At 50.3% G+C, this 20924-nt stretch overlaps 1 long non-coding RNA gene across 1 annotated transcript; it reads right to left on the bottom strand.

Moving 5' to 3' along the window:
• Positions 1 to 18493: 18493 nt before the first annotated feature.
• On the bottom strand, positions 18494 to 20396 carry LOC124526625 (uncharacterized). The gene is made up of 2 exons (XR_006965704.1): positions 20191 to 20396; positions 18494 to 20094 (listed from the first exon to the last, which is right to left on the bottom strand). It is a non-coding gene; the product is annotated as an uncharacterized LOC124526625 (long non-coding RNA).
• Positions 20397 to 20924: the final 528 nt, after the last annotated feature.

The raw sequence follows: 20924 nt of genomic DNA, 5'->3' as shown, positions 1-20924 counted from the left end.
ATGCCGATCGCTGAAGGGGCAGGGGGGAGGACGGAGGGCTCTCGGGGGGCCCTGGTGGGAGTTGGAACTATAGAGGTGATGCTGAAGCGGGGGGACAGGGCGCGCAGGAGAAATACACCTGCCACTCGTGCGGGGGCCTCCCGTTGTCTGATTGCAGGAAGGAGGAAGGCTGGTGAGGAAGTCCTCGGGTATGAGCTTCCTGTGCCCCAGGGGAGGGCTGGTGAGGACCCAACAGGGGCAGGTGTGGCAGCTGGAGAGTCTTCTGAATGTCAGACTTCCTGCGTCCACCTTCCTCCCTTTCCCTCCTCCTCGCTCACGTTCTCCGGTCGGCCTACCTGCCAGTCTTCTCCCCCGCCCCCCTTGCCTTTCTTTCCCACTTGCCTTCTGCTCTCTAATACTCACTGCAGTCCCAGCTTCATCACCAAAACTTTGGTGCCTCAGGGAGCTCATCTATAAAATGGGGGCGTGCACTCTCCTCCCTTGCAGAATTGCAGGGCTCAGGGGAGATGATGATGGAAGTGCTTTGTCACTTTGTCTATTGCGCGGTACAAATGTAACACATCACTATTAATATTTTATCCTAGAAGTGCTAATGTGACCAGGGTGGGACATTAGGATAATTTTGTGCAAACTTCTTGCTTTGAAATTGTCACCTGAGACCCAGCTGGATAAAAGGGACGGCTCTCTGTTCCAGTTTAGAACTGATGATAAAGTTCTTTCTTCACGCGGGTTGTTTTATTTATTCACTTACTCGCTGTGGATGGGCGGAAAGGTATTTCTTTTCTTCTTCTTGCTTGGAAGCCACAATAATATTTCATCACCACTGCTTACCCTAAAAAAAAAAGTAGATTTCTTTTTCATCCTCAGCTGGTGATTTGGTTTGCATTAATGCTTTTCATAACTCGTGCATTTGGCTATTAAAAATTAATGCTTGGCACTGACATAAACAAATGAAATTTGTATTATTAATGTTTTACATAGGTAAAGCTCTGTAATAACAGATTCATCACAGCAGACTGTTTTAATTAAAAGGTTCACTGGTTCCGTGAACACATCTGAGAGACGGGTCTGGGGAGAACCAGGGATGCGAAACATGACGGGCAGAGAGAGTGCATCTCTGATTCCTGGGAGATCAAGTGGTTTGAGGCCCCAGGTATTGGCAATGACCTCACAGTTGGATACTGTTAGTAGAAGGCTTAGCCCAGGGTCCGGCTTATAGTAAGTGTTCAATTAATGGCAGGATTTACGAAGAAGAAGAAGAAAAGAAAAGAATGTTGATTCCTTGAACAATACGGTCCATTCGTTTGTTTATTCGGCACGTCTTTAGTGAGCACCTAGTGGGTGTCAGAAACGGTCCCAGGTATTGGGATACCGCAGTGAGGCAGACGGCTGACCTCATGAAGCCAGTGTTTTAGCGGGAAGAGACAGACCCTACATGGCATATCGGATGGTGATAAGGGTTACAGAGAAAGACGTAGCTGGGTCAGGGCTTAGGGAGGGCTTGGCAGGCTGCAGGTGGGTGGAAAAGAGAGGTTTGCCACTTGAAATAGATCAGAGGAGGCTCTAAGGGAAGGTGACATTTGAGAAAAGGCTTGGAGGGGATGAGGGAGGGAGCAAATTGCTACCCGGGGGAAGGATGCCCAGGAAGGGAAGAGAGCAGGTGCGAAAGCCCTGAGGCAGGAACATGGGGACAGAGCTGAGGGGGTGAGAGTAAGCCCAGGAGCAGGTGAGGTCTAGAGGTGGGAGCGGCTGGGTCATAGGACTCGGTTGGCTGGGGTGAGGATTTTGGCTTTGACCCTTACAGGCGCTCCAGGAGGCTGGATGTATTATCTCCATCTCACAGCTGGGGAAACTGAGGCACAGGGGGTCTCGCCCACCAGGAAGGAGCCAACGCTGGCCTCCTAACCCTGGCCTGTCTGATTCTTATATCCAGTGAGCTGTATTGCATCGTGTTCAAGTGAAGCTCAGGGGAGTTAGGTCAGTCCAACAGACGGATGCGGTGTTCCTGTCCAGCACAGGACCACACCTGTCACATCTTAGTCTAGGATGTTTACATGCAAAGTAGCTTTGGATAACACCTCGTTCGGCTCCCCAGTTTCACAGATGGAGAAACTGAGGCCCCATACATGATCTGCCCAGGCTAGTGACGGAGCCGGAGCTAACATCACAGGACACTGGGGACACCTGCCCTCTTGAGGCTAACCTCATGTCACCCCGTGTTGGTCAGGATGCAGGGCAGCCTGGTGGTTAAGATCCTGGGTCTGAATCCTCACATCGGCCACGTACATGCTTGGGCATGGTTCTCGACCTCTCTGAATCTCTCTGAGGGTAATAGTCCGATTTGAAAGGAATTGTTGAGGAGATGTGGGAAGAGGCCAAGCTCTCAGCCTTGTTTGTGACACATAATTAACCCTCATGACTGGTCACTACGATAATGTCACTCACATTAGTCGTATGAGATGGGTACCTCCTGCCGTTCACAGGGGGGCGAACTGAGTCCCACCAGGGAGAGTGCTTTACCCAAGGGTATTCAGCAAACTGGAATCCCAGGACGGTGCTCCTATCTGGTCCCTGGAGCTTTAAAGGACCCTATGGCTTTCTTCTTTTTTTGACAACCGAAAACCCTCCATGGAAGTGAGTTCTTGACATGCCGCCTGCTGCAGGTGCTGGGGACGTGGGACAGGGTTTGAGCACGAGTGACGATCACGCTCGTATCAGCGAACGCAGTGTGCTACGGAAGCAATTTACCAGTTCAGCTACCAATATACCGGGGATGACTGTGATGGACTTTTCTCATCTGTATGAAAATGTCAATGACACAGCACACGTCCCATCGATACTTTCCCAAGTCCTCATTTTCCTGAGGCTGGAGGGGGCATGGGGTCTGTGTGTGTGTGTCGGGGGGCGGGGGGACACGTGAAGTGTTCATTAAATGATAATAATAGTAGCTTCCATTTATTAAGTGCCTACTGTGTGTCAGGCACTAAGCTAAATGTTTTCTTTACTTTATCTCTAATTTTCCCCGTAGCCCTGCAGAGTAGATGTAAATGGAAGATTGGGAAGGATGTTTCCCGACATCACACAGATAATGGGAGCTCTTTATTTGGTTATTTGTTCATTTGTTCATTCAGTTGTTTGATAAACTTCTCATGAAACACCTCTATGGGTCCGGCACTCTGCTAGGTACCGAGGGTATGTTGATGAACGAAAAGAAGGCGCTCACAGTGCTACGTGGAAACCAGAAAATAAATAATCACAGCGGTGAACGTATACTTATGATGCAGGGGCTGGGAAGGATTCTCTGAGTGAGAACCAGAGGGGTGCCGGTTAAGTGACTCACAGCAGAGGCCCCAGTTAGGAAGTGTCAGAACTGGAAGATTTGGGGCTGGAGCCTCGGTTCTTCCCATTTCCCTCCACGGAGAGGGCAAGCTTCCCGGGAGACCTGGTTTGAATCCCAGGGCTATAACTTCCTAGGTGGAGTGTTCTCGGGCCAACCACTTTACCTCCTCTGTGCGTGCCTTGAGGAACGGGAAGAATACTTACCTCACTGGGCCCACGTGGGAGTCAGAAGACATAAGGACTGAGGGAGCTGGAGAACTCAAACGTGTTTTGCACCCCACAACAGCAACGACTCGAGTCAGAGTCTTGCACTGTGCGGACCAAGTGGCGGTGTTGAGTCACTGAGCGGCGATGTCAGGATTTTCACAGCGATGTGAGGGCACCAGCTCCGGGCGGGGCCAGCTTCTTGCTTTGCTTTGGCTTTCCTAAAATGGGTCCAAGCCTGAGGGGGGTCTCACCTCCTCAAGGCCAGCAGCCCTGCACAGAGGATGCGGAGAAGGCATCTGTGCAGGTGAGGAGTGTGTGCAGGGGAGAGTATCAGAAATTCACGTGTATGCGTCTCGAGCTCTGTCCCCAACAAGTCAAGGTAAGTTTCATGGTAGTGGAGCTTAGGCAAGAAAGAAGGGGGTTTTGACCCTCTCTCCTCTCCTCACCTCTGTCTGCCATCAAGACGTCTGGAATAGCCAAAGAGGAGACATAAAATCAGCCCTTGAATCCCCACCCTCATCATTCTTGCAGGAAAGGTAGGCTATTCCTGAGAGCAGTAGAAAGTGATGGGTAAGATGGGTGAGACTATGGATGAGGAAGGGAGAAGGGGCTGTAATTAATAAGGACAGCACCTCGTAAATGCTCATTGTTCACTGGCTTCGAGAATTGCAGTGTAATTATATTAGGAAATGTACTGTACTCCACTTGGTAAAGGTAATGACATTTTAATTACATGTGACTTCTCTGGCCCTGTCTGGGTCCCAGGCTCTGCAGGGAAGTGTGACCAGCCAGTGGCATTTCTAGATAGCAGGGCCAGGAGAGAATGGAAATGACTTGTTGCGAGCCCCACTCGGCACCGGCCACACTGTGATTCGCGTTGTGTAGTCATCAGGCAGTGTCCCAAGAGGCAGCACCATCCTGTAGGCGGAGACCTTGGGGGCAGAAGGGAAAGTGTTTCATCCGAGTCCTCAAGAGCGAGATTGAACCAAGCTGGTGGCCTCCAGGTCGAGAGTTCTTTTTTTTTTTTTTTAACATTATGAGAATGGGGGACTAAGGGACAGAAGCTGGGTCCAGTTTCTTTCAGAGGTCCCATTTATATGAAGGAAAAGAAAACGGATCCTGGATCCTCAGAATATTACCCAGTTGAGATCAGCAGAGCTGAGTGTGGGGAAGGGGAAGGGATAGCAATTTCTTCTCATCGAGGAGGGAGCTGCTGACTCAGGTGACAGTGGGGACTTTGTCGGAGAGAATTCAGGATGCTGGGGCAAGCTGGGAAGGCTTCCTGAAGGAGGTGATGTGGGGGTGATGCCATCATGAAGGATGAGTGACTATGCCCGTGAGAAGCTGCCACTCTGAGCTGTGTCCTTCTCTGTTTTCCAGTAGACTGTGGGCAGGGCTGTCTTCTATATCTTTGTGGGTGCCCATCACAGAGGTGGCACACGGTAAGTGCCTAATAAATGTCGTCCAATTCAAGTCGCATATGAGCTCTGGTAAATTCTCCCAGTTGTGGAAACCTGGACAGGTGAGGATTATATCGAAAGAACACTCAGACTTTGGTGGGGATTTCTGCTGGAAGCACTCTCTTTGACAGGACCAGGATGAATGCTGAATTAATAAGAATTATCAACGCCATTATTCTTACTATTAATGATTAAGATAATACAGATAATGATGACAACAGAGCCAGTGATGCTAACTAATATTTATTGAGTATGTACTACGTGTCAGACGCCAAGCAAGGATCTTCTATAGACTTTTTCATTTAATCTCCACACCGATTTTTGAAGCAGGTACTATTCTTATTCCCACTTGACTGAAACTGAGGCCCAGAGATGCGCAGATAATCACCCTGCACCCCCCAATTAGGAAGAGAGAGAATAAGGGCTTCGATCCAGGCCTGCCTGATGCTAAACCTCATGCCATCTCTCTGCTCTGTGCTGTCTGCTCTGCTAGGAGGGCACGAGAAACGGTCAGACCAATTTATGTTGACCTTCAGTGTCCTTGAGGGTAAAGGCAGGACGTTGGAAGACAAAACCAAATGGAGGTTTCTACCAGGAAACACTGCTGGACGGATGGGAATGTGCCGGTTGAGCCGGTGCTATGATTGTGCCCAATTCAGAAGAACAAGAGATTGCTACATTCACCGGAGTGACTTCATCCCAGAACCTCTGACCCGGTGTCCGGGGTTGAGGAGTTGGAGGGTTTGAGGCCAAGGCATGAAACGAAGCCTGGCTCCATATGGACCTTTGCTCAGTCTTCACAGGCAGATTCTTGGCATGTCCTCCAAGAGGCCACAGAAGATAGGAGGGGGCTTCCAGACCCGAAACTGGGGCCACATATCTCATGGCAGCCTTTCTGCCTCCATCCCTTCCAAGAGAGCCCCGACCACTGGCCATCAAGAGGGAGGAGGGGGAGAAAGCCAAAGAGGGAGAAGACTGGACAGGGGTGGGCTCAGAGGCTCATCAAGATGTACCAAGATGAGACTCAGACCCAGGCTCCAAGTCGACTGCCTTCTTTCATAGCTTCCTAGGTCAGATGACTAATGAACATAAGTGGCACCCAGTTTTTGTTACAAGTCCCCTTTATCACAAATGTAGAGAAAATTGATTTCAGGGGCAATCAACTGTCTTGGGAACGGCAGAGTCGGTGAGACCAGGAACGCAAGGATTTGTTAGCCCTTCTCCTCCAGGAGCTGCCGAATCACATGGCTAGACCTCACAGAGGGGAGTTGGGGATGGGCTGGATAATCAGGAAGGCTCCCTGTAGGAGGTGGCTCATCAGACACGTTCCACCGAGATGGGTCTGGGGAGGTTACCGCCTGTTGCTTCAGTGAGACTGGCCACCCATGACTTTAGATCCTACAGCCAGATTAGCCTCTCTTTCTGTTACCTGGAAACCTGAAGGAACAAGATAACAAGGGAGGGGGTGGAGACACCTCGGAAACAGGAATAGAAAGAGTGTGGCCTGGGAGTCAACACGCCTGGGATGTAAGCCTGGCTCTGCCCCATCGTATGTGTCGCTGTGGGCTTGTTGGTTTTCCCCTGGGGCTCTTGGGCCATCTGTGTGTGAAATGAAGCCAGATCATCTCACAGCCCCCTTTTGATTTCTGAGGTGTGTTCCCATAAAAATACACAGATCAAGGCTGAGCTCTCAGTGTTGTGTTCAGGAGGTGGTGCAGTCAGCTGGGAAGGAACGAGTTCTGTGAAGGGAGCAATGGGTTGCGGTGAGCTGGACGGGGCAGGTGACCTTGAAGAGGGTTTTATCAGATGAAGGATGGTCACGGCAGAGGAAGTCACCCAAACAAAGGCACAGAGGAAGAGAGTACAACATGTTTCTTGGAAACAGTGAAGAGTCCATGGAGTGGGACCCCGAGCCACCAGGTGTTCTTGGTCTCTGCTTCTCGCTGGCATGACCCTGCTTGACCGCTGGACTGTAAGCTCCCCCTGGGGCCAGAAGCCACCCTGTCACCGCTGCATCCCCACAGCCTGGCAGAGGGACCGCATGCACCAGCACATCCAAAACACGTGTTTAAGGGAGGAAGGCATTTCTCTGCACCTCAACACCTAGCTGCCTTTAACCAGATGCCTTTGTTTGCGTGAGTAAATGGGCAAAAGCCAGATTCTGCAAACATTTCAAAACCTCTACCCTGAGAGATTCAAAGAGCCTATCCTTTGGAAGTCGGTGGCTCCCTGGATATCCCACATGATTTGGGAACAGGTCCCCGGATGTCAGCTCTCAAGCCCTTCTCAGGTCCCCAGGGCTTTGGGACCGAGGCTGGAGTGTGCTATATGTGTATGTTTGTAATTTATTTTATTATATATCTCTTCTCCCACTTTAATTGTTGCTGAGCTCATGTTTTATTTTAATTAATGTTTTAATTTAGTACATGCACCATGAGGCACTTTCTCTGAGGGTATAATTAACTTAGAAAAAAAATCAGCTGCTGTAGCACTTGAGTCTGGGAAACCAAGGCTCAAAAAGGGTGGGTGTCTGGCCCAAAGTCACTTGGAAAATTGGGGATGGATTCAGGAGATGAAAGGTCTTTACAATGTACCCTAGGACTTCATCAACCCCCGTCCATTTGAGCGAAGTCAGAGGGGAGGCAGATGAGATTTATGGAGCACCTACTACATGCCCAGCACGGAGCTCCCTGTTGTGTGCAATGTGACATAGAATCCTTTTACCCTCTCAACAACCCTCCGAAGCAGATTTTCTTGTTCTCGTTTCACAGATGAAGGTGAGGCTGGGAGAAGTAGCAGCCTCTTCAGATTCTAGCAAATGGAAAAGAGCAAAGCCAGAATTTGACCCATGTCAGTCTGTTCTCTAATCATGGGTTTATGTTGCCAGGCCACACTTTTTTTTTAAATTTGTGAATACACAGAAACTCTTGGGCAGCCACTCTGGAGCTATGCACAGGAATCCTCTAACTGAGAGGGAAGGGGCTCTCTGGAGCCTTCAACAGAATTAGTTTCTCTGGCGATGTTCAAAGTCAACCTCAGTCACTCACATTTTGACAGTAGCTTTAAATTTTTATTTATTTCTTTTGTCGAGAGAGAGACGGAGACAGAGAGAGGGAGAGAGAATCCCAAGCAGGCTCCATACCCCCCAGGGCTGAGTCAAATGTGGGGCTCAAACTCATGAACCCCAAGATCACGACCTGAGCCAAAGTTGGACCCTCAACTAACTGAGCCACCCAGACACCCCAAGAGTAGCTTTTAAGTCTCAAAATACTTTCATGACCACACCATACCACCATGATCAGCACCATGGCCAGCACCAGATCAGTTACTACTACTAAGGACAACAGCTAATATATAATATTCCAAGCACATTATACAGCAACTCTAGGTGGAGGTTCTATTCTTACCCCTTATTACAGATGAGATTCATGACAGCTCACGTGTTTTCAGACCTCGCCAATCTTCCAACACCAGTTCCCATCTTCTGATACCATTGCCTCTGAGGACATCTGAATGGGAAAGCTATGAACTCAGATGTGGTTGGAATCTCAGTCCCCTGTCTTCCTTCATCAGTTGTCTTCATGGCCGTGTGTCCTTCATTAATTGACTTCACAGTTCCCATTATAAATGTTCCAAAGGCTGGGAACACGGAGATGGCTCCAGCTCTCATTCTGCCAGGCAGCTTCTATTCTACCAGGCAGAAACAGGCAATGGACAAATGAAGGAATACAGAAAAAAAGGAAATCGCAGATAATGGGGAGAGTTTGTGGAAAACAAAAGAAGGATGATATTAGAGAGTGCCTGAGGATGTTCAGGGAAGGCCGTTCTGGGAAGATGATGTCTAAGCTGGGGTCAAGGAGACAAGGAAGAAAGGGAGGGGAAACCACAGGCAAAGGCTCTAGGGTAGGAAGGCTTCTCAGGGCCATTTTCTTACGTTTCCTACATTTTCTTGCATTTCTCTTTTAGGGCACTCTCGCCACAGTGCGTGATTTTACATTCATCTGCGGGACCATTTCATTAGTATTCACCTCTTCACTGACTGTGAAGTTCAAGGGGGCAGGGGACAGGTCTGCTTTGTTCATTATTGTAACCACAGGATCCAAAGACAGCATCTGGCTCATAAATGTTTTCTGGATAAATGAATGAATGAAGGAACGAACGAACGAACGGATCAATGAGTTCTCAGTGAATGCTGTCCCCAAGCCCCCCTCCCTTTTATAAACTGTAAAGGGCAATCACTTGACCCTCGGCAAAGGAGGAGACTGAGAAACAGAACACAATGCTTACCTCCTATGTTGTAAGCTCCTTTCACTTGACCAAAAACGTCCACCACGTCTCATTCCTTCTAGATGTGTGTTGGTTGCCTACTGTGTACCTGGCCTTTGACATGTGAATGCTGTGAGACATCTAATGGGCAGATAGACCATGTTGGGTTACTTCCATTTCTTGGGGGCCGGGGAGGGGGGAATGACTCAGGCAAGTATGTGGCCGAGGTCATTGATCCCCTAATGCCTCAGTGATACTTTTCCCTCTCACTTGCCCTACTCCAGGTTTCATCCCCTCCCACGGCTCTGTCTGGGGATGTGCTTCCTAGAGCTCACAGAGGGCATGACTGGAGGGAAGCTTGACAGGAGCATGAAAGCCTTGTTTCCTGCAAAATTGCCAGCACTTTGATGGTGTCTGTGACATGGAATGTGCTTGATAAATACACTCCCTGCTCCACCTTCCTTCTCCCCCTAGGGACTCAGGTTATCATGCAGACGCCTGAGCCCCCTTTGCCCTGTGGGCCTGCCCCTCACTCCTAATGGGGCTGTCCTGTGAAATCAGTGAAGCCATCAGCAGTCACCACCTGTGTGCTCCTCTGTGCCCCCAGGAGACTCCAAGTCCCTTTCAAGGCAAGAACGTGTCTTTCTCCTCCGTATTTCCAAGGCCCACGTAGGTCCCAGCACACGGTAGGTTTTCAATACGTGTCTGTCAAAGGGACGACTGAAGGAGGCTCATCTGCTTCAGGAGGCTGTACCGGCCAGAGCATGTTCCTGCTCTCCACTTGCCTTGCCTGCTGCTGGGCTCCCCCGGGGTGGCAACTGGTCTTTGCTGCACCTTCCAGAGCGCGTTGTGTCACAGGTCTGCAGCTGTGTGTCTGGCATGAACTCGCATCCATCGCTGCAATTTGTGTGCACTGAAGCCATTTAATTAAATGGGACGGAATTGAATCTGCGAGGCTGTTATCGCTGATATTGTTTTCCGCGCACGCCCGGCTGCGAGGGAATCCACGGGAGGCCTGGGAGTGAGCTCCCCGCTCATTCCCGCCTGGCTCTCCCACCCCCAGCCCAGATGGCGCCGGGAAGCGGCCGAGATCCTGGGCCCAGATCTGAAGTCAGGGGTTCAAAGCCCCTCCACGCACGCATCCCCGTCCCCATCCGTGGCTCTGAGCCGCTGACAGGCGTGTGCCTCTCCCCAGGAGGCAGCCGGAGCTGTGGCAGCTAATTTTGCTGAGGGGAACCTTGCCAAGCCAGAGCGAGCTTTCATTTGCCTAAGTTCGCATCAATAATTAATCCAACCTGGTTTTACACAAGGCTCGACATAAAATTATTAGTTCTGAGAGCTTTTCTTGAGCTAGTCCCAGAAGAGGGCTATGACCAGACCAAGAACTGAGGACCCATGAGAGATGGGCTGGGCCGTTCAGAAAGTCATTTTCTCGTTCCCGTTTCAAGCTCCCTCCGTGGCTCCCCTGGGGCCTCTGCCATTGCCAGCCACCACTTTCTGAAGGCCGGGTCATTCCCTTCAGTGGCTTCCCACTGTGCTTCTGATTCAGCCCCCATTCCCAGTGACATTTCCCAGGCCCCAGCTTCCTCCCCATTCCCTCTCTGTTAAGGCCAAACTGCCTTAACCCACTGTCTCTTATCGCCCTGGAGTGCGCTCCTCACCCACGTTTCTGGGGGTTGAACTCTCACTCATCCTGCAGGGCTGAAACCCAAAGCCACCTCCTCTGGGAAGACTTTTCTGATTTCTCCAAGGATCACCTTTCTTCTGCCTCCCGGAGGTCTCCATTTCAAAAGGTACCCCGACCGTCTGGTTCTATTTTCCCCGTGCCCATGTCTTCATTCCCAAGCAAGTGTGTGTTTCTCACGGGCAGGTAACAATAATCCATAATGGAATAACTCTCGGCGTGGGCCACTAGTGACTCTAACCGGGGGAAGTGGGCAGAGCCGGGTCCGCTGTTTCTTCCCCCGAACCAGATTCTTAGTCTTATTTCCAAACGTGGCCAAGAGCTTCTCAGTTTCATGAGTTTGAAGCCTCCTCTTTGTGACTGTATTTTTTTTCTTCTTCTTTTCCGCCCAGTTTTCCCCCGAGCCTTGTTCTCGTGCTCACAACCACCCGATTCCCCCAACCAGGTGCTCACGTTCTCCTGTCCACCCGACCCCAAACGCCACAGAACTTCCTGTTGCTGCTTAAATATCTCCTGCTCTTCAAGGCCTCTGGCACTTCCCCCTGTCTAGAAGGCCCTTCCAGCTCCATTACCCATCCCCCCCACCCCCAACTCCCTACCCATTTCTCAAGGCCCAACTCAAGAGTCACGGCGTCTGTGAAGTTGACACGGTTGCTCCCTTTGCAGAGTTAAGGGACCTCCTCTTTGCTCCAAAGCCACAGTCTTGCCCCTACCTTGAATGTATCCGTGTATATCTTCCCCTGCCCTTGGCCCCAGCCCCTGATCCCTTTGAGGGGGGGCGGTGACCACATCTTTGTTTTTACTACCCCTCCCCCAAATCTCGAGCCCCATACTCGGCTTCCAGCAGGTGCTCAGCACATACTTGTTGAATTATTAAATAAATATGCAAGAAGTTGGAAATTAGAGACGTCAGTCTTACGATCCCCTGGGCGAGGAGGCGTGGGCTGGGGTTATCGCTGTTGTTCTCGTTGCTATCGTTTCCCAGGCATCCCATAACGCACACGCCCTGCTCACCTGTCTCGGGTTCTCAGACAAGGTCTTCTTTCAAATGCCCCATCTTATCGTCCCCCCCCCGCAAAGAACATTCAGACTTCTCAGATCCGCCGTCATCATATTTTGCTTAAAGTCAAGTCCCTTCCAAGGCGCGTTCCACGTCCGCTGTCTCGTCAGCCCTGGGTTAGGTGCTGGGAGGCGAACTCAAACCCATGCGGTCCCTGCACAGGGCAACGAAGTTCACCGTCTGCGTTGGGGACAGAGCAAACGTAGCCGAGCGTGAAGCAGAGTGCGTCTGATAATGACTTTTCTGACCGTCAAGACGGTCACCAACCGGCAGCCTCTATGGTGAATGCGCGTTTCTTTTTAGCAGTGAGCGGTAGCAAGGAGCCTTTAAAGCGGGAGGATTAAATCGTTCTGTTGAGAAAGGCATCACAGAGGGGTAGTTCGTTGAGCAAGACGGATCGAAAGCGTCTGTGCTTGCTCTGTCTGTTGGCCAGCGCACCTTTTCGCCAGAAATGTTTCCGCTTCCGCTCCTCATACGGTCCCAAATGCCTTCTCTTTTCTCGCCAATAAATCTCCTTTGTTTCTCCTGAGACTCTCCTGCCAGGCTGTCAGGAAGTCTGCACAAAATAGTGTATTTCTGTCAAGAGTTCCATGTGAAGTGTGAACGGGCTTTTGAACGCCGGAGACAGTCGAGGCGGTGCGCGGGGACACCGTTGTCCTCGTGCCTGTTTACTTCCTGCTTCTGGCAAGCTCTGAGACAACTCGAGGCCGCTGGCTTGAGAGGGGGGGGGGCCACAGTCTTGTGCAGCCTCCAAATGGTCCCCCCAGAAAGAGCCTACAAGAAGAAGAGAGGAAGCCTGAGGTCCTGCCCTTCTGTGACCCACCCCCATCCCACCCGAGCAATATTCTGACCTCAGAGCCCCTGGACAGGACCACGCAAATGGGTCAAGGTCAAGGGCTTAAGCTAACCTGCTGCATGCATTCAGGCCATACCGCACCTCTGTCTTTGGTTTTCAAATCTGCATGGAAACGGGGGTAGATCATCCCCAGGGTGCCTTCTGGGTCTGGCACTCCATCACTTCATGAATCTATAGCAGCTAAAACTTCCTGAAAATGTGATTCTTTCTTGGAGACCCAAAGTCAATGGAAAAAGAAATGGTCTAGGTAATTCCAAGACCCAGGAGGGACATTCTTTTAGGGCAGTAAAATAACAACAATAATAAAAATCTAGGATCAAAGTGCTTTCCCATCTCTTATTTGATTCTCCTAACCGTCCTGTGGGGAGAGAGCCAGATCCACAGAACTTTACTGCTGGCCACCAGAGCCACTGTGTACAGACGTTTAGGTTGTGCACTGCACAAGGGAAGCACATCCGAGGAGACATCCTATGAGAAACACAGATTAATTTATACGAGAGTGTGTGCGTGGTCACGAAGGATCGCGTCTTCCAGCTGGCACACGGGATTGTGCACACAGCCCATGCACGCATGGTGCAAAAAATGCTCACAGCTGCCCTTGTCTTGACCGCACTTTGGATGAGTCCTGCGAACACCTACCTATTCTCCTGGAGACTTGACTCCCACCTTCCCTCTCCCTGAACCTGGTACCGGTGCCGTATCTGAGGGATGAGGTTGGGGTCTCGGTGTATTCTGTAAATGGTACGTGTGCCTGTGCCAGGCAGGGGGGCAGCGGATGAGGTGTGTGTCTGCTCCTGGCCTCTGAGACCTCCCCTGGGGTGGAGCCAGGCCGAGCTGCGGGCACCCCCATACAGCAGCAGCCGGCACCTGCTTCTTCGTGGGACAGGCACGCTGACCATCGACTTACAAAGAAGCCAGAGAGGGGCACCGCGGTGACTCAGTCGGCTAAGCAGCGGACTCTTGATGGCGGCTCAGGTCACGATCTCTCGGTCGGGTTTGTGAGTTCGAGCCCCGCATCAGGCTCCGTGCTCACAGCGCGGAGGCTGCTTCAGATTCTCTGTCTCCCTCTCTCCCTCAGCCCCTTCCCAACTCACATGCACGCATTCTCTCTCTCTCTCAAAAATAAATAAATGTTTAAAAAGAAAAAAGATGCTGGAGATCCGGACTATTTGTGCTGGTGACTTTGAGCCGGTGGGACAGATTAAAGTCAGGTCCGAAGCTTTGCTCCCCCCGGCCCTGTCCCCTGGCTTCCCTTCCTGCACTTCCCCTTTCTGTACATGAGAGCCATGGCAGGGGCACCAAATACAGCTGGAAGGGCCGTGTCCCTGCTGTGCCAAAGCCAGACTGCTTAAGGCCGTTCGGGTTAATATGCCAACGTTTTAAAATGTCGCAGAAGGCAGGGCGTCTTCCTCTAACTCATACAAAAGCACCGCACAGGCTAGTGGTGGGCGCCCAGACTGCCCTATGCGCATGGGGCTCTCCTCTGACCATCTTGTGCTACGGATACCAAAGGCACTTTCCCAAGATGCCAGTTGGATCAGGCCACTTCCTCCCTCAGACACCTTCTAGGGCTCCCTATTGTCTACGAGAGGGCTTTGCAAGGACGGAGGAAGGAGGGCGTATTCCGGAATTGCGTGGTGCAATTGAGATGCACATATATTGAGATACGCATGTATTTCTCCCCAGAGATCTGAGACACCACCCTGACTAGGAAACACCGTCCTTGAGCAGGTGCGCGTGAGTGGGGGAGGGGCAGAGAGCGCGAATCCCAAGCAGGCTCCACACTCAGTGCAGAGCCTGACTCAGTACTTGATCCCACGACCGTCAGATCATGACCTGAGCCGAAATCAAGAGTCACTTAACCGACTGAGCCACCCAGGCCCCCCCAAGGATGCTGTTTAGATCTTGCCACACCGTTCAAGGCTTTCTAAGACTAGTCCAAACCTAATATTCCAGCTGCTTCTCCTGCCACTCGCCTTCACGCAACCCATGCTCCAGATCGCACTGGCTTTTCCTCCTTATCTGGACGCCACAGTCCAAATGCCACTGCCTTTGTGAAGCCTTCCTTGATTCTCCAGTGCAAACGGCTGCCTTCCTCGTTTGTGCCTCCACGTTCCAACTAGACCAGAGTTGAGACGGGGGTCCTTCTGGGGTGTGCATAATACTACCACGTTGCCCCACCCGGTATCTCTGTGGCTTCAGCCTTTTGGAGGAAAGAGGCGAGGGATGTGTGTATGTCAGTGTGTGTGTGTGCATGAGTTTGTGTCTCTGTGTTGTGTGTGTGTGTGTGTGTGCGGGTGTCTGCACGGCAGGGAAAAGCAAGGGGAGAGAAGACCGGCGGGGTTCTGTAGCCTCTGCCCTCTGCTGTCAGTAGAGGCAACTGGTTTTGAGTGTTGATGGAGGATGACAGAGCTGGAGAAGCTGGGTCGTGCCCCGTGAGACCACAGGGCAGTGCGACCCAAGGGCAGGAGCAGCGGAGCTTGGGGGTCCAGTGCACAGCGCCATCTAGAGGTGGGTAAAGGATTTCTCCCCCGCCCCAACTCAGCCCCAGACCCTGAGAAGCCAAGCGCTGCCACTTTGTGAAGGGTGGGCGGGTGGTCTCCTGGTGCAAGGGAAGAGCTAAGCAGAGAGACTGAGTCTATGCACTGGTTTTTGGACCCCAAAGGTGCTCTGTGAAGGTGTTTTCCTTCCATAGATGTCACACGGCCTGTGGCAGGTGGAGAGGATGTTAAGAGGTGGCCTTTGGTCTCACAAACAGCTTGAGACAATTCTTGGTCTTGGAAACCTGGCTGTCATTTTAATGTATCCAAGCATTATTTATTCCATACTTGCCCTGGTTACTGCTACTCATAAACACAGTAATAGCTGCTAACGTTCACTGAACACCTAGTATGCCCCCATTCTTTCTATCTATCTATCTATCTATGTCATCTATCTATCTATCATCTATCTTATCTATCAATCAATCATCTATCTATCATCTATCTATCATCTATCTATGTCATCTATCTATCATCTATCTTATCTATCATCTATCTATCCATTTATATATCAATCAATCATCTATCTATCTATTTATGTCATCTATCTATCTATCTATCATCTATCTATCTTTATCTATCTATCATCTATCAATCATCTATCATCTATCTATCTATCTATCTATCTATGTCATCTATCATCTATCAATCATCTATCATCTATCTATCTATCTATGTCATTTATCTATCTATCTATCTATGTCATCTATCATCTATCTATCTATCTATCTATCTATCATCTATCTATCATCTATCTATCTACATATCTATCTATTTATCTAGGTCATTTATCTATCTATCTCATCTATCTATCTATCTATCTATCATCTATCTATCATCTATCTATCTATCTATCTATCTATCTATGTATCATCTATCTAGGTCATCTATCTACTTATCTGTGTCATCTATCTATCTTATCTATCTATCATCTATCTATCTATCTATCTATCTATCTTTATCTATCTATCATCTATCAATCATCTATCTATCATCTATCTATCTATCTATGTCATCTATCTATCATCTATCTTATCTATCTATCTATCATCTATCTTTATCTATTTATCTATCTATCTATCTATCATCTATCAATCATCTATCTATCTATCTATTTATCTATCTATGTCATCTATCTATCTATGTCATCTATCATCTATCTATCTATCTATCTATCATCTATCTATCTACATATCTATCTATCTATCTATTTATCTATGTCATCTATCATCTATCTATCTATCTATCTATCTATCATCTATCTAGGTCATCTATCTACCTATCTATGTCATGTATCTATCTTATCTATCTATCATCTATCTATCTATCTATGTCATCTATCTATCTATGTCTATCTATCTAGGTCATCTATCTATCTATCATCTATCACTTATCTATCATCTATCTTCTATCTATCATCTATCTATCTATCTATCTATCATCTATCTATCTGGATCATCTATCTAAGTATCTATCTATCGCTTATCTATCATCTATCTTCTATCTATCATCTATCCATCATCTATCTCTCCTTATTTGATGCCTGTGCTAATCCTGTGATATGTTATCAACCAGCCCATTTTATAGAGGAGGAATATAAGGGTCAGAAACGCAGTTATTCCTGTGGCCAATCATACAGTTAGAAAGTGGAGAGAATGATGTCCAAACTCAAATCTGTGCGACTGTAAGGTGTGTAACCCTTCTCCGAGGCTACACGGGCAGCTGACGTCCTCTGCCTGCAGGTTATTTATTTCTGAGTTCCTACCCTGTACCTGGTTGGCTCAAGGCAAAGCTCATAGCCAGGCCAGGAGTTATCAGGCTCCAAGCCCTTGTGCCACGGTGGTTCAGAACTCAGACCCTGCGCCCAGACGTGCCTGACATGCGTCACATAGCGGCTGGGTGACCTCGGATGAGCAGCTCGACTTCTCTGAGCCTGTTTGCTCATGGCGTTGCGACGGGGACTCAGGAAGATGTGTTTAAGAATTTAGCAGACCGCCAGGCATACAGCAAGTGTTCAGCAGATGAGGGCTATTCAGGTTATCATCTGAGCTTTCGTGGAGGACACACCGTGTACTAGGTGCAGTATCCATTTCTCGGACGGGTACTGCATCGCGATGCATGTATCCTAATGAATTAAACTCTGCCCTCCCTCCCCTCCCGGCCTTCGCTGGCGCCTGTGCTGCATATGGAGTGGAGAACTTTCCCTCTCCCGAGACCCGCGGGGAGCGGCTGTCCCTATTTATCATTTAGGAAACATCTGCTCTTTGGCGAAATATCACCCTCGTGAACAAACACAGTGCGGGCATTTGACCTTTCTCAACGAGCGTTAGCTTCTTTGCTCACCGCCAGGAATGAAGCAGATTTGAGGGGGAGACGTGTGTCAAAGGACCTTTCAAAGGGGTCACCAGATGGGTGCCGGGGTGATGAACCCGGGGCTGAGAACAGCGGTCGAGATGGATTGGAGGCTGCAAACTAATAAACCTGATCCTGTTATTCGGGTGGGCCAAGAAATCTCAACATCTGCGGGCGCAAAGCCTGGAAGTGACGTCAGCCGGGCAGGTGTTAAGAATGCACAGGCTGCGTGGTCCCCACGGCCTCACTCTGGTCTCCCTCTTGTGCCCTCGGCAGTGGCAGCTGGCACCTGTCAGGCAGAACCCAGAAGGCACGGCTGGCCGGAGGCGGTCAGGTGAGTCTGCAGGTGGCATCAGTGAGCCCCCCGGGGTTTGCGTGGCTTCTCTGAGAAGCTTCTGGGTCCTCCCAGGGCCGGTGAGCAGGAGTGGTCTGGGATGGAGGCTGCGATCACCGGAAGGGACACAAGCACTTGTATAAAACAGAAACTTCAGGAGCATCTGGGTGGCTCAGGCCGTTGAGCATCTGACTCTCGATTTCAGCTCAGGTCACGATCTCCCGGTTTGTGGGATCGAGGCCCACACTGGGCTCTGTGCTGACAGTGTGGGACCCGCTTGGGATTCTCTCCCTCCTCTCTCTCTCTCTGCCCCTCCCTTGCTGTCGTGTGTGCGCACTCTCTCTCAAATGAGAGAAGTAAACTTTAAAAATAAAATAAAACACAATAAAACAGAACAAAGTAAAATAAAATATATAAAAAAAAAAAAGTAAAAGCTTTCAGGCACTGCGTTTGGGTATGACAGCAAAATTGTAGCCCTAAGACCACCGCCAAGCGGTAATCCTTCCTGCCGGGGTCTGTGTGGGGCTCGACTGAGGAAGAGATCGTTCGTGCTAATGAGTTCTTTTTACTTGGCTTCCCTCATTCACAAGCATTTACTGAGACCTACTGCGTGCCCGGTGCTTTGCTAGGATCAGGGACCCTGAAATGAATTTTAAAAAGTCATCGTCTCTTCGGAGCTCACAGACTTTAGTGGGGTGAGGGTCAGGGTCAGGGGTAGTGGTGAGAGAGGAGAGATCCAGAGCAGGTGGGACAAGGACAATGTCACCAGCACAAACATGAGGCTCGTGGTTCTCAGCGTTGTCCACGGGAGACGGCTCTGTGGCGGGCTGGGGACCTGCAGGACGGTCTGGGCTGGGAACTGGGAACAAGGGACAGGGCACGGGCCGCGGGGAGGCGAGCACAGAACACTTACAGCGAACAGGCTAGGCTCGCATTCCCAGGGAGTGGGGCAAATGAGGCAGCGAGAGCTCAGACTTGAAATGCAGCTTGTGGCTGAACCACAGACGCTCTGGGGAATTTCTTGTGATGGCAGTAAGGGGCCACTGAAGATTTGCAGCTTGTGCTTGAGGGCATGTCGTATTGTAGCCTTTTACAGGCTGCACTGGGAGGGGCTTCGAGACCACAGGCAGGAAGGTCAGTTAAGCGACCATCGCACTCAGGAGGAGGGCTGGAAATTAATCTCTCTGAATCCACCAATTTCCGTGCTCACCTTCGTGACCCACCTCTGACCAGGGCTCTGGAAATGGATGAGCTGGAGATGTGGCTGAACCATTACCGTGGGTGGTAAATAAGGAGGCACCAAAGAAGGCAGTGCAGACGGCGGGAAATAGTCTCATGACCGGAGCTGCTGAAAGGAGTCTGCCTTCTCATTCCTGACCCCTCTTTGCAGCCGGGGTCTCAGATTCTACAAATGCGTTAAGAACACACACACAAAAATCAATGTGTCCAGGAGACCTTTCTAGGCTGGAGAGTGGAGATGGAAGGGTGTCCATTAAGCCCCTTGCATGGGGTGGAAAGCAGGGGGACAGTGAGGGGTCAGCCACCTGGACCCAATTCAGGTCTCCACCACTCAACCACTGGGTAACCCTGACCGAGTTCCTTAACACCTCTGAGCCTCAGTTTTCTTGTCTGAAAATGGGTGGTCACCCTCTTCCGATGTTGTAAGGGTTGTGATGTTCTTAGGGAAAGATACATAAATTGTCCAATCAATATTAGCTTCTTTCCCTTGCCACTTAAAGGAGCCTGATGACCAGCCTTTGTTGCTAAACGACTGCTGCAGGACTGTCCTTTCTCTAGTCCAAATATAACTGGAAATGTTTTTCTTTGTTAAGTTGCAGTTCTCATGATGGAGGTTGAGTTTTTCAGCGGTAAGCAGTCATTCACACGTTAGTATGAATGCATCTTAACTTACAAGGTGTTTCCAGCCGAGCCTTTACAGATGATCCAGGATGACCCCCTTGTTTTAGTCCAGGGAAGGGAGGGAGGTTCTCAAGGTCTTAGAAAGAGATAGAGAAAGAACCAGGATTAGTTCTCCGGTCCCCTGTGGCTCGACGGCTACACTTTCAGTTACTCATGATGAAAATTGACTTACCTGTTATTCTGATAGCAGGCAGGTACTGAGCCTGAAATAGAAGCAAGGAGATGTCCGAGAAGGGAGGCATCTTACTCAAAGAGGTGAAGTGTGCTATTGCAACGTTTGAGGGTTTCCTCTCGGGTTTTCGGAACCTTGGAGGTGGGCCTGCCCCGTGTGGTTGCAGGATTGCAGCCCGGGTTCCTCACGGGAAGGGAAAACAAGGTCATCTCGAGCCTTGCAGGTGGCCACCTGAAATGCAAAAGAGGGCAGAGGTAGGACCCTGGGCAAACTGCCTCCGCACTCAGCCTATGAGTCTACACCTGCACAGTAGGTAGAGACATGCCCATATCCTGTGCATCCGGGTCCCCGCGGGCTGTGGGTTTGCGCATTGCCACATTCACTCTGAGTCTTGGTAGCGCTGAGCCCTCACCAACGGGGCACCTCAGCCCAACACAGCATCTGCGTGGCCCCGCGCGGACCAGGACGGGACCGGCGTTGTGGGGATCATGTCTGGGGACTTCTCAGCACCCTTGCAGGCAGGCGAGCGAACTAGGGTCAGATTTCTCAGCAGGGCGTGTGCTTGTCTTTACAACGGGCTCTGGCCTGTCCACATCCTGCCGTGTCTCTTCTTCCTCCCCACACAGCCAACGCTTCAGCCACAGAGAACTTTCCGTGCACCCCACCTTCCTTCGCGTCTCCTGTGCCACTGCACGTCCCCTCCTGCTTCCCACCCCCTCTCCTCATCACTCGAG

This window comes from Lynx rufus, unplaced genomic scaffold (assembly GCF_022079265.1).
Source record: "Lynx rufus isolate CCGP_SWC_20201006 ecotype Redwood Valley unplaced genomic scaffold, mLynRuf1.p SCAF_10, whole genome shotgun sequence".
In the NCBI taxonomy this organism is placed as follows: domain Eukaryota; kingdom Metazoa; phylum Chordata; class Mammalia; order Carnivora; family Felidae; genus Lynx; species Lynx rufus.
This window is presented reverse-complemented; position numbering and strand designations above follow the sequence as displayed.